The sequence below is a fragment of the Callithrix jacchus genome, chromosome 15, assembly GCF_049354715.1.
Source record: "Callithrix jacchus isolate 240 chromosome 15, calJac240_pri, whole genome shotgun sequence".
Taxonomy (NCBI): domain Eukaryota; kingdom Metazoa; phylum Chordata; class Mammalia; order Primates; family Cebidae; genus Callithrix; species Callithrix jacchus.
The window spans coordinates 99,362,165-99,375,897 of NC_133516.1; the positions used below are offsets into that span (position 1 = coordinate 99,362,165).

Here is a 13,733-nt window from a genome sequence, read left to right on the forward strand (position 1 = left end):
GACTACCTCTGTAGTGGTGGACTGCCTCGGTAATGGCCGACACCCCTCCCCCAAAGAGCTGGACCGTCCCAGGTTCAGCTGTGCTTGCTGTGAAACTCTCAACCCAGAGCATTTCCAATTGCTGTTTTCTTTTTTTTTTTTTTTGAGACGGAGTTTCACTCTTGTTACCCAGGCAGGAGTGCAATGGCGCGATCTCGGCTCACCACAACCTCCGCCTCCTGGGTTCAGGCAATTCTCCTGCCTCAGCCTCCTGAGTAGCTGGGATTACAGGCACACGCCACCATGCCCAGCTAATTTTTTGTATTTTTAGTAGAGACGGGGTTTCACTATGTTGACCAGAATGGTCTCGATCTCTTAACCTCGTGATCCACCTGTCTCGGTGTTCCAAAGTGCTGGGATTACAGCCTTGAGCCACCACGCCCAGCCTTCCAATTGCTGTTTTTTTGGTGGGGTGTGACCAGTCAAGCTTGATCAAGTGGCTCCCTGCCTCACAGCCTTTTTTTTTTTAGTTGAATGGTCGACTCTCTCCCAGGTGTTCCAGTTGCCTGTTGAAAAGGTGCCAGGATCTGTGTGATTTCCCATGCGGTGACCCACTGCACCAGCTGAAACAGCGGCACTGATATTGGTGGTGCTTTTTGGCCTGGGAATCTCCTGGCCTGGCTCCTGTTTCAGTTCCCTTTTTAATCGGATGAATGGGTGACTCTGCCTTCCTGGAGCTCCAATTGCCAGCTAAAAGGACACCCAGACCAGTGTATTTTGTATGGAGAATCGCCACGCCAGGGCACCGGCAAAAGAACCGCGCTGGCGACCCGTGGGGCTCCTCTGCCTGGGAATCTCCTGGTCTGTGGGCAATAAAAATCCATCTGGAAATGCAGCGTCCACTCACCCTCTGTGCTTTCACTGGGAGCTGCCATCCTGAGCTTCTCCTAATTGGCCATCTTGGATCTTCCCCACATTTTCTTTTATCCATTTATCTGTTGATGGACACTTATGTTGCTTCCAAATCTTAGCTATTATAAACAGTGATGTAACAAATATAGGAGTGCAAATATCTGTTCGATATACTGATTTCCTTTCTTTGGGGTATATACCCAGCAGTGAGATTGCTGGGTCATACAGTTGTTCAAGTTTTAATTTTTTGAGGCACCTCCAACCTTTTCTTCATAGTGTTGTACTAATTTACATTCCCACCAACAGGGTATGAAGGTTCCCTTTTCTCCACATCCTCGCCAGCATTTATTATTGCCTATCTTTTGGATAGAAGCCATTTTAACTGGGGTGAGATGATATCTCATTATAGTTTTGATTTGCATTTCTCTGATGATGAATGATGTTGAGCACCTTTGCATATGCCTGTGTACCATTTGTACATCTTCTGAGAAATGTCCATTCAAATCTTTTGCTCGTTTTTGATTGGATTATTATTATTATTATTATTATTATTATTGAGACGGAGTTTCACTCTTGTTACCCAGGCTGGAGTGCAATGGCATGATCTCGGCTCACTGCAACCTCCGCCTCCTGGGTTCAGGCAATTCTCCTGCCTCAGCCTCCTGAGTAGCTGGGATTACAAGCAGACATCACCATGCCCCACTAATTTTTTGTATTTTTAGTGGAGACGGGGTTTCACCATGTTGACCAGGATGGTCTCAATCTCTTGACCTCATGATCCACCCACCTCGGCCTCCCAGATTGGATTATTAGATATTTTTTCCTATAGAGTGAGCTCCTTATATAGTCTGGTGATGAATCCCTTGTCAGAGGTGCAGTTTGCAAATATTTTCTCCCATTCTGTGAGTTGTCTCTTCACATTGTTGATTGTTTCCTTTGCCGTGCAGAAGTTTTGAACTTGATGTGATCCCATTTGTCCATGTTAGCTTTGGTTGTCTGTGCTTATGGGGTATTGCTCCAGAAATTTTTGCTCAGACCAGTGTCCTGGAGATTTTCCCCAATGTTTCCTGTAGTCATTTCATTATTTCAGGACTTAGATTTAAGTCTTTAGTCCGCTTTCATTTGATTTTTGTATATGGCAAGAGATAGGGTTCTCGTTTCAGTCTTCTGCATATGGATATCTGCTTTTGCAAGCCCCTTACATTGAAGAGATTATCTTTTCCCCAGTGAATGTTCTTGGTACCTTTGTTGTAAATGAATTTACTGTACATGTGTGGATTTGTTTCTGGCTTCTCTATTCTGTTCCACTGGTCTATGTGTCTGTTTTTATGCAAGTAGCACAATGTTTTGGCTATTATAGCTCTATAGTATAATTTGAAGTCAGGTAATGTGATTCCTCCAGTTTTATTCTTTTTGCTTAGGATAGCTTTTGTAGTAGTTAGTCTTCTTAGACTTTACTAAACTGCAAGTTTCTCCTTTTTTGTTTTTTTGTGACCTTGACAGTTTTGAGATCTAATGGTCAGGTAATGTGTAGACTGTCTTTAATTTGGTTTTGTCCTAATGTTTCTCTCATAAGACTGGGGTTGTGGGTTTTGTGGCAGAGTTCTACATAGTGTAGTGCCCTTAACACATGTAGGACTATATAATAGCAACATGACTTATTGATAATATTAATCTCAATCACAAGGTTAAAGTAATGTCTGTTAGGGTTTTCCATTATAAAGTTACTATTTTTTCCCCATGCTCTAGTTGTTGGAACTAAATGACTAAATCCAGCTCACACTCAAGGGGAGAGGAATCAAGCTGCCTCAACTCTCGGAGGAGGGTATTATGTGCATATATATTATTTGAAATTATTGGGTATGGCAAAACGTTATGTATTTAACCATTTATGCATATTAGTGGATTATTTCTATTACATGGATTTTTTATTATTTGGGTTATAATCCAATATAATAATTTATTTTGCTGCTTAAATTTTCCAGCTTCTGTCATTATGGGCTCTTTGAAGTTGGAGCCTGTGTCCTTTTGACATGTCCCTACTTTCTAAAAATTAGAACTTTCCTTCTCCTCCTCATGACTCCCCAAATCTGTATTCTTATACCACATACATTTATCTACATTAGAGAAAAAATATTTTTCTAGAGAGAAATTTTAGGCTACATTAATAAAAGATGTTATTTTAGTCCCAGTTTTGATATTTATAGGAAAAACAAGTCTTACATGAATAAAAAGCAATTAGACATTTTACATATTACCTTCAGGGGAGAAATACCCAAAGAATTCAAAATTTTTCAAAAGTATCTGTTAATATATTGTGTTATTTTCATCCATTATATTCTGTAGAGGTTAATGACATATTGTTCTCCTCTTATTGGAAAAATCAGCTGGTTTAATTGTTAATTTTTTTTTTATATATTTCTTGGCAAGTCAGAGTAATTCATTTGGATTATCAAGAGAAATGTTCATTGCATAATGATCTGAATTCTGATTCTCACAAGTCATTAATCACTGAAAATGAACTGCATCCCACATCCATATTGGCAGTGAGAATAAATTTGCTTGTTTGTTATGATTAAGGATTTGATTTCTCATCTCAGCACATACAGAACTGGATGCCCTTCTGGTGCATCTCAAGGCTGATTTGAAAGGTTGAGAGACCATTGAGAATTAGATTTTGGGAAGATGTGAGTACTCAGTATATTATATTTGACTCTGTGTACAAATACCTTGAACAGAAAAATTTTAATACAACATATTCAGTCAGCATCTTTAGCACAAATGAAGTTGTGTCAAATGTATGCAGATATTCCTACACAAAAATACTATTTCTTGCATAAGCTTTTACCATTCACCAAAACGCATTATAAATTTGGTAGAGGGTTATAACTTGTAGACCTTCCACGTTGTTTTAAAGAAATACAGAATTAAGAACATTAACAGAAATCAGTTGCTTCTCGCTTTACCACGTGTAAACAGGGATATGTGTCTGTATGTAGTATATTTACTTGGGAAATTGTTCTACTCATAACAAACTTGTAGTTTTTTCCAGCAGTGTGATTTGCAAGCAGTAGAGAACAACACCTGGGAAGCTTGTCTTTCTGTGTTTTCTAACAAGCCTGTAATCAGTTAAGCCCCTTGGATGGCCTTCGTCTAAACTGCCTCTTGAGTAATCCCAAATACTGACACAAGTTGGCAAATAATAATTAAAGACACATGTAAACATGCCAACTAAATTTGGACCCATGTTTAATACTTAATTATGTTATTTAGTGCACAGTGAAATATTTAAAGTGAGGGCTAACATTTTGAAAACATCTAGTGATATCAAACATTAAGTATTATTTAACCAGATATAAAGAGGAAAAAATAGAAATTCAAGTGAAAGGAGCATCCTGGCAAATCAGCCTGTGTCAAAATTATGGATGGAATGGAATTGGATTCTTGGTACTACCTTCAAAAATCCTCCAACTTTTCTAGAGCCAAGCTCTGGAAAAAAGCTTATTCCTTTTTCCATATTTAAGGTTGTATCGGGCACAAGAAAGAAGTATAGCTTTCAAGGTTGCTCTTTTCCACAGCTGAGAACTAGAAACTGAGCTAGAGAAACCACACACGGTATATACACATTTGATTGCAGTGACTAGGGCCTGACATAGATTTGATTACTTCTATTTTAATCTAAAGAGATGCCTATGTCCCCAAACTAGTCTACTCTCCATAATAGCAGAGAAAATGGACAAAACACAGCTGTTTTGGTAAGCATGTAACTCACTTGGCATGAACAGAAGTGTGCAGATGTACTGCAGTGATGGGTCCATGCCTGCTTATCAGTTCTTGTTCTTTTCTGCCCTTCCCCACTCTGCTCTGTGCCACGTTGCAAGGAACCACATTTCCCAGACTGCCTTTCCCCGGTTTCTGTGTATGTCAAGCCAATGGCAGGCACAGGCAGAAAACGGGAGGGCTGGAGGGGAGGGGAGGGGAGGGGAGAAACCACGTTCCCTTGCCCTACTCACCAGCCTTACTTCCTGAGGTGCTCTGGCAGAGGCTGCCACTCTTCTGCATTGTCTTAGTGGCTCTAACTCCCCCAAGACAGCTCTGACTGTCAGCAGCACCTTCTTTTGTGGTCCCTCCAGCCTTATGGGTGATAGCAGCTTCTTGTTACTGCTAATTTCTGGATTGCCTCACTCACCCCTATTGCTTCCCAGCTATTACCCATGTGGCCAATTTTCTGTAAGATAATAAATGCCTTCCTTTTCAATAACCTATGGTGTTGCTATTCCCTGGCTGTGCCTTGTAGACTACTAGCTATCTCCAGGGACAGGGATCAAGATGAACAGTAGGGCCTACTGAAGTCCTGCCCAGATCCCCTTTTCTAGGCAGGCACACCCAAATTCCAGCTGCTGTGAGTGCTGGCTGCTAATGACTTTTGTATGCACTCCTTTCCAGAGACTTACCTTTGCCCAGAGATGCCTGGGAAGCTATGATGTTTCCCTGAGGGTGTCCCATGTCCAATGACAGACTGATTTAAGGACACAAAAAGCTGGCCCCTTGCGGCAAGGCTGAGCAAGTCTGTGGTGCCACTCGGGCTCCAGTGCTCCTTGTGCTATGAGGTAGAGACCAGACTTCAGCCAAGTTCGTTTTTTGCTCGGCTTCTTCCCTTTTTCTGTCCTACTTCCTTGATTCCTTACAGTCTTCTTCCGAAAGCTCGCCCTCAATAATACCCCTGCATGCTAACCGCCATTTCTGCCTCTGCTTCCAGGGAACCTGAACTAAGAGGGTATTTTACAGAGGGAATGGAGAAAATCTGTTATCTGGTAAGATGGCGAAATGGAGGTTGTGAACAGAGCTTCAATTATAGTTCCCAACAATGTAGTGATGATAGGAATTAAAAATACAGCAGCTGAACATTCTTGAGGAATGAACAGTTGTGGGAGGACTCAACATTATGAAATTAAGGAGAAAAGTGGTTCTTCACTAAAATTAAGGTCCGGAGAGGCTAGTTTTCATGGCAAAAGGATGATACTGTACTTCTGAGCAGTGGAATGTGGAATTCCTAGTTTTCAAGAGTACCAGTACCTGTGTGGTAGTTAGAAATGCAAGTGTGTTCTAAGACTAGAAATATACACTCTGTGAGATAATGATATAAAGACAGTTTTTCTCAGGCTTGAGTCATGCATAACTCTTTATTTTGGCAAAAGGCTGGTGTGGGTAGTCTTGTGGTACCCGTGAAGAGAACTGTGACTCAGAAGGAGTGAAATGAGGAATGGCAGAAGGAAGGTCAACACGGATGTGTTCTTAATTGAATCCCACTATTGAAAACTCTGCTCATCCTGTGGCATTTTCTGGAGACCATTAGGAAATGTGTTTCAGCACCATTCAACAAGGGCAAGGAGTGGGAGCACTTGTTATCCTCTCCAGCCCTGGATATTACCCCTATGGATACTACCTCCTCTGTTTCTGGGTTGTGTGTGCATATGCTGTGGTGGGGGCTGCTGAGAGGATTCCTGTGGCACTGTCACTCTCTGCTTCAGAGCTCTTGGGGCAGTGGGGCAGTATCAAGGCAAAGTGTCAATGACTGCCTCTGTAGCCACCTGGTTAAAACCGTCACAGAACTGACTGTGACATGTGGCTGGAGTGAGAGGTTGACTAAGTAGATGAAGTCTGCATGACAGGTGTCCTGTTTGGACCTTACCTGTAGTTATAGCCACGGGGTCCTGAAAAGACTGGATTTGGGGTAAGGTCTGGCTCTTTGCCACATAGAAATTAACCTCTGTGACCTTGGGCAAGTCAGTCCTAACTTACTAGTGTGGAAATCAAAGCTAAGAGTGTTCAGGAACTGACCTCCAAGCATACGTCTTTTAGGGTTGTGATGACTTCATTGGAGCCCGTCCTTTTTGTCTGCAGACCTCAGCTAAGTCCTCCTTAATTTGAAATGCACAATTTAATTACCTTTGGGGACTACGATCAATTCACAGGGGAGGTATCACTTTCTCTTCTGAGTTCCATCATTCCTAGCATTAACTCTGGTACACACTGTGATGTCGCATCCTTGTACATACCTTTACTTCTGCTGTATGGATTTCAGAATTTTTTTTTTATCTTTGTGCACACAACACTAGCAAGTTGGTAATCTGTTGTACTAAGAGTTGTGCCTATGAATACTTGATACAGAGAAAGAGGTCAAGGGAGAAAGAGATGGAGGAGATTGGCGGAAGAGCTTTAGCACTATATTCTGTATTCTTGTGAGCACCTACTCTTGTCAGCAAGAGCAAAGAAAATCCACGGCCCCATACTGTCTCTTAAAAAAAAAAAAAAAAAGCTTTTCCTACTCCCACATCCTTAAGCTGGCCTTTTTCCATTTTGTGGATTCCTTCCCCTTTTAAATCTGTTCTTGAAGTTATTGAAATTCATTGCTTCCCAACATTTAGATAGGATAAGAATATTATTAGGGGCAGTGAGGAAGGTTGTCAAGGATGGGGAGGGGTTTTCCTGACCCCAGATGCCTCAGGCTAGACCTAGCTACAATATAGCTCCTCTTTTCATGTCACCTGCAACCTTCCTGGTCAGAAGCAAAGCTGAGAAGACAGAAGAAAGTGAGCAGAGGGTGGTAGGATGTGAACAAATATTTGTGTACCTATCACAGAGTCAGACATTTGACTTCATTCGTTGATGTGAAGATGAAAGACACTATTTTTATCCACTGCCACCTTGAACCTCCATTTCACAAGGGAGGAAACAGTTTAAAGATGATCATATTGTGAGTCATCTCATTAGTACATTTTGGAGCTGAAAGTCAAAGCCAAGCCCGACTCCAGAGCCCATGCTCTCAACTGCCTCCTGCTAAAGCACCCCTGGGTTGACCCTGAGGCTCAGGTGTCGCCACTATCAAAGAATAGTGGATTGGGATTTTCCCCCCTACTTATCTGAGTAGAAAGTTTGCCTGCTAAGCAAGATGCCAGGCTCTGGGCCAAAACTTCTTTTCAGCTCTTCAGAAGAACAAATACCCTTATTTTCCCAGATGGGTGGGAAATGGTGCTTTTGTATTTACGTTAGGAATTTCATGAGAGGCTCTCACCCTGTGGAATTAAATTCCAGGGGACTCGGCAAATGCATGCCAGGGGTGCATTCTCTTGCCTCTCTGCCCTCAGAAGTGCCTTGAGTTCAGAGCTGAGCCCTGGGTGTTCCATAACAGTGCTATGTGTGCTGATTGAGCCCTGCAGCGTTGGAGACAAGAACTTCAGCTATTGGAGAATCCTCAGATATGACCAAGATGTTTCATAGAATGGGGATGATAATGTCTTATAGCTTATGTACAGGGTCCTTGTCAGTGTATTTTCTTAGAGCAATTACTCTATCATTACAGGGATATATGTCTTAGAGGAGCCATTTGGCCAATTAGAATGTATTGCCTTCTGTATATTTTGTGTTAAATCCTCCTTATTAGAAGATAATACAGAATTTGAAGGTTGGTTGATACTTGGCCCAGTTTTAAGTATTATTTACTAAACTAGAGATAGGTACTCACATCCATTTAGAATGTTAAGAGTAGACCTATATAATCCTCATGGGAGAATAGAGTCCTGATGCTTGTTCAGAATCTTTGGAAAGCACTCAGCTGGCAGCTGGCTTTTCCTGGTATTTTTAAAGGGCACATAATAAGCATAAATAGAAGTATATGTGGTAGTTTTCTTATAGTTGTTTGTTTTTAAACTAGAATGCTATAGCTTGCATTTTCTTTTATCTTGATTTTTCAAACAGCTACCTGACCCTTAAAACTACCTCCTTCACAAGCATGATATTTGTGTGCTTTATATATGTGCTGGGTGTTTATTTGGGTAATCTACAGTAGCAGAAGAGGAATATATTTAATCATCTAACCTTTACAGTAAGGAACATCTGAAATGTCAGCATTTTATTTCAGGAACAGGTGAGCCATTGCATTATAAGGCTTTTATTTATTTATTTACAGCTTGTATCTTTCTGAATTTTGAAACAGCTTAGAACAGCTTAAAACAAACAGTTAAAAAAGAAAAGAAGGAAAAAGATGAAAGAGGAAAGAGTAAACATTCCAGCCAGAAAAGTTAATGTAGTTGCTGTGATAAAGTATAATCCTGTGTCTGAGATTCTTGGAAGCAGGGCGAGGAGAGAAACAAATGATAACATCTTTAATATTCAGAAAGAAGGGAAGAAGTTCCCGTGGTTCAAAACAAGTACTAAGGTACCTATTATTAGCCAGATACTGGGCCAGGTGCCAGACGCGAAACTACATAGGCATGAATGCTGTTCTTATGAAGCCCACAGTCTAGTAGGCATAATAAATATTAAATCTGTTGATATGTAATAGGTGTGCCTTGCTTTTGTATCATTTATGGAAAAGTAAGAGTTCCTACATTTGCATAGATGTCTTTGGCTTAGAATCCTTCCTTGACTCCCTGGTCTGAGACCTGAAAGATTGAAAGGCATCAACCAGGTTCAGAGACTAAGATAAGTGATGGGGTAGGCTGGAGAACCTGAGACAACTGGTGTACCTGGGTAGAGAGTGGCTCAGAGGATGCTGGGAAGGCAGACAGTGACAGCTAAGGTTAACCACATCCCAGTGCACTGATTTAAGCTTTATCAAAGTAAAAGTGTGGATTTATGTAAACAGCTTTTATTTCTCTGGAAATACTGGCTTTTATTTTGAAATTACTACGCTTACTAAATTGTACACTTTAGGTCCTATTTTTTTTTTTCCAAATAAAACTTGGCAACCCCATGTCTGTTTCCCAAAACCATTTTCTTTGGGAGTTTAACCAACCCATGAAATCCAAAAAGCTGTGAACACTGGTCCACTAAGATCCTCAACAAATATGGCTGGAGAGCTAGGAGGACAATAAAAGTTTAGAGGTGAAGCATGACTTAGTGACAGGACTTCTTCATGGGACTAAGGTAATGTCTTCTAAGCACAAAATTCATGGCGGTCATGGACAGCTGTTCAGGTCGAACAGTGTACCAGGCTCATGGGGTAAACAGAAATTGCAATCCAGCCCTGGTTCTTTTCACCAAATCATGTACCATGGTAGGAGGCAAGGCCTGTCTGGAGGAAGGGGAGCCTTTTGTCTTTATAGGAAGATACTGTGGCCAGGGCTAGCACATATTTATTTTCCTGTGACCCAGCTTAATCCAAGGATACAGTTTAGCAAGTCTGCAGAGTGGATATATGGTGTGCAGTGAGGATCTCTGTGACATTTCTAACCAAGATTTGTATTTTAAGTATATACCTATTCTTCACTATCCTCTAGTTGGGTGGTCTAAAGTACCAGCTGTTACTGATTAATAATGGATATATAGGCTTTAGAAATTAAGCCAGAAAGTTGACGAGTGAGCACCAGTGAGGGAAGAAGGGAATATCTATATATCCCAGTCCTTGAGGTTGGTACTTTATTATTTTACATAGGCAGGATATAAGTTTACTAACAGAATCCTGATTAGTCAAATCTGCAAGAGGGTGAGGTGGCCTAAGATAGTAGGGAGATTACTTTTCTTTTTTTAGAAAGAGTCACTCTGTTGCTCAGGCTGGAGTGCAGTCTGCAGTGGCATGATCTCGGCTCACCATAACCTGTCTCCTGGGTTCAAGTGATTCTCCTGCCTCAGCTTCCTGAATAGCTGGGATTATAGCTGCCTGCCACCACACTTGGCTAACTTTTGTATTTTTAGTAGAGTCCATTTGTCAGGCTGGTCTTGAACTCCTGACCTCGTGATCCGCCCACATTGGCCTCCCAAAGTGCTGGAATTACCACACCCAGCCTGGGTGATTACTTCTTAAGGAAAATATTGCCAGGCACAGTGGCTCAAGCCTGGAATCCCAGCACTTTGGGAGGCCAGGGTGGGTGGATCACAAGGTCAGGAGTTCGAGACCAGCCTGACCAACATGGACTCTACTAAAAATACAAAAATTAGCTGGCCACAGTGGTGGTTGCCTGTAATCCCAGCTACTCGGGAGGCGGAGGCAGGAGAATCACTTGAACTTGGGAGGCAGAGGTTACAATGAGCCAAGATTGCACCACTGCATTCCAGCCTGGGTAACAGAGCAAAATTCTGTCTCAAAAAGAAAAGAAAAACTATTAGCTTTGACTGTAGCCAATTTTGAATTCTATCCTTATGGAGCAATATTTTTCTTCAGACATCATTATAAAGCAGAGAAGAACGGTTTTAGACAAGAGCATTTCATGGAGCATATAGTCAGTCATCATCATTGGCCGTGAATAAAATCCTAACTAAAAATCCTACTTTCACAAACATGGTCTCCTAAGTATGCCTCCCAAGATGCATTAACTGCAAAAGGCATCTGTCCGTGGTTACAAGGTAAACTGACCTGCTCTATGGAGTTCTCTTACAATTCACCAGTAATGTTGACGACTGTGCTGAAAACTGCCTGCACTTACTTAACGCTCAGTCTACTTCCTGGAAACACGCGGCCACCCAAATTATTTTATTTATCCGCCAGTGTCTTTTTCTTCATATTATACTAATTCATGTTCATTAAAAATTAGAAAATAGAAAGGAAAAAAGAAATCAACTCTATCATGTAAAGAACAATACTAACATTTTATTCATGCTGTCAAATATTTTCCTACCCGCATTTATTTTGTCTGTTTGTCTTTAAGATATAAGTTGTGTTGATCCTGCTTCTTACAATCTCTTTTAGATGAGCTTTACTTCCATCCTAAACCACATGGAAAGTTCAGTGCACTCTCCAAGATTCCTGGAATTCCTCAGAGACTCCTATTTATCTTTGTCTCTTTGTCAGCATTGGTTATAACATCTCATTTCTTTTATTTTGTAGCTATTTCCTTATCTCCACTTCGCAAAAAGCTCCATTCTCCCCACACACAGATCGTATCACAAGGCAGCTCTGAGTTTTTAGGCCACTGACCACCGTGTTCCTGTGCGCTTTCTCTGTGCCTTTTCTTTTCTTTTCTTGCCTTCCCACATCCCAAATTCCTGTTTATTTCTTTTTCATGGTATCTTAGGAGCATGCCTTGATGAGGTGGTGCAGAATAAGAGGGCCTGGGTAGAAGAGAGGCAGAGATCCTAAAAGAAATTGTAGTGATAGCTAGTAAAATACTTTGTATTCCCTCATACCACATCATGTATTCGACTTAAAGAAGAAAAATGGAGTCATGCCATTTTCACATTGAAATCCTCGCCTACCTTAGCTAAATTGCCAGGGAAAGATTTAAGCTAATTTGGCCATTTCACAATCATCAGATTCTTTCTGGTAGTTACATTGTTTCCATTGATTAGATTATCAGTAAGAGCACTCAGTCTCTACTAAGTGCTGCTTCTCCATCTGAGTTTTGCCACTCATACTATAGCAACCATAAAAATACTCAGCCTCCTGCTGTGGGAGCTTAATTGATGGGCAGTGCCAGCTGTTGAGCCTCTGGATCTATTGCCTTGTTTATAGTCAGGTCATGCTTCCCATGGCTGCTCCCAGCTCCCAGCCAATCACTGAGCACACGTTGGGGGGGGGGGTATTACTGCAGGTCCCTTCTGGTAAGAGTTGACCACTCTGTCGTATGACTTCCGTTGGTCAGGCTGAAGCTTTCTTGGAACCCCACTTTAATCTGAGACTCTTCCCACTTGGTCTTCCTTCCTTCGACTCTTTTGCAAGTGTTAGAACTTTATTATGGTCTGAAGCTTCTTCTTGCCTTCTTCAGTTCCATCTCCTTTTCCTTTTTGGATATTCTACCAATACATCTTCTGCAGTAATTCTGTCTTGGCATCGGCTTCTCTGAAGAACCCCAAATTATACACACACACTCATTTAGCAAGTGACCATAAAGAGTCATAAAACATGTTCTTGCAAAACTTGGTGATGCACCAAGCTCTTTTATTTTTGGTACTTGAAATTCTTTTCGTGACAGCTTTACTAGAGGCAGTCACTGAAACATTCTAGTGCTAACTGCTCTTGTGATTGCTGTTATACCCCTATTAATGCAAGAGCAGATGCGCTTGTACGTTTTACCAGCAATAAAAAATGTTGAGTATCTTCTTTGCGAGTTAGCAAACCTCTGATACTGATGGAGTTAGTTATCATTGAAGCACTTACGGTAGCTGCTTCTAAAGCACAGGCTTGTGGAGTGCTTGCTCTGAACAGGATTCTTCAAATATCAACTAACCATCCCTAGGGAGAGATTCAAACTGTGCATGCATGTACATATCACATGGCCTATGTATGTTTGAAAGTAAATTTCAGTGTAATGTGGACTTTACCCATGTCACTAAATAACAGCATGTCCAATGACTGCATTTGGTCAATTGCATGAATATCCCACTTATTTTAATAAATTCTGTAGGATAGGGTATATTTTTGGTGTCTAATGTTTCACTGTTTCTGATTTAGCAAAGTCTTTCTGTGTATTCTGCATGGTATCCAACTTTTCATAGACTATTTCCTAGAAGAATTATTGGCTCAAAAAGCATGGCCAGTTTTAAGGTTTTTGATATTTGTTGCCAAGAAGTCAGCCAGAAGGTTTGCCCCAGTTTATACCTCAACAATTTCTATATGAGTAGGCTTCTTTCTTTTCCTCTTATTTTCTGCATGGGAAATTATGGGTAAAATGTACAGTCCAAAGAACAACAGAAAAAACCTAACCCTTGAATCTCCCACCAAGGTTTTGAAATATAATTTATTAAGTTGGTGCAAAAGCAATTGTGGTTTTTGCCATGACTTTTAATGGCAAAGACCATGATTACTTTTGCACCAACCTAATAGAATCCTCCTGTGTTTGCTGATTCTCAGCGTACTTCTTCATGCCTCCCCTCTCCACAGGTAAATCTAGGATTTAGGGTTAAGC

General features: G+C 41.1%; 1 protein-coding gene across 8 annotated transcripts in view; it reads left to right on the plus strand.

Moving 5' to 3' along the window:
• HHLA2 (HHLA2 member of B7 family) overlaps positions 1–13,733 on the plus strand; it is an 87,409-nt gene that overhangs the window by 17,556 nt on the left and 56,120 nt on the right. For 3 of the 8 annotated variants that reach the window (XR_008476907.2, XM_078352278.1, XM_078352279.1), the window contains exon 1: positions 1–13,733. This exon is cut by the window's left edge and continues 17,556 nt beyond it; it is cut by the window's right edge. The exons of the other annotated variants lie outside the window; for them this stretch is intronic. The gene's annotated coding sequence lies outside the window, so the exon portion shown is untranslated. 8 annotated transcript variants of the gene reach the window in all.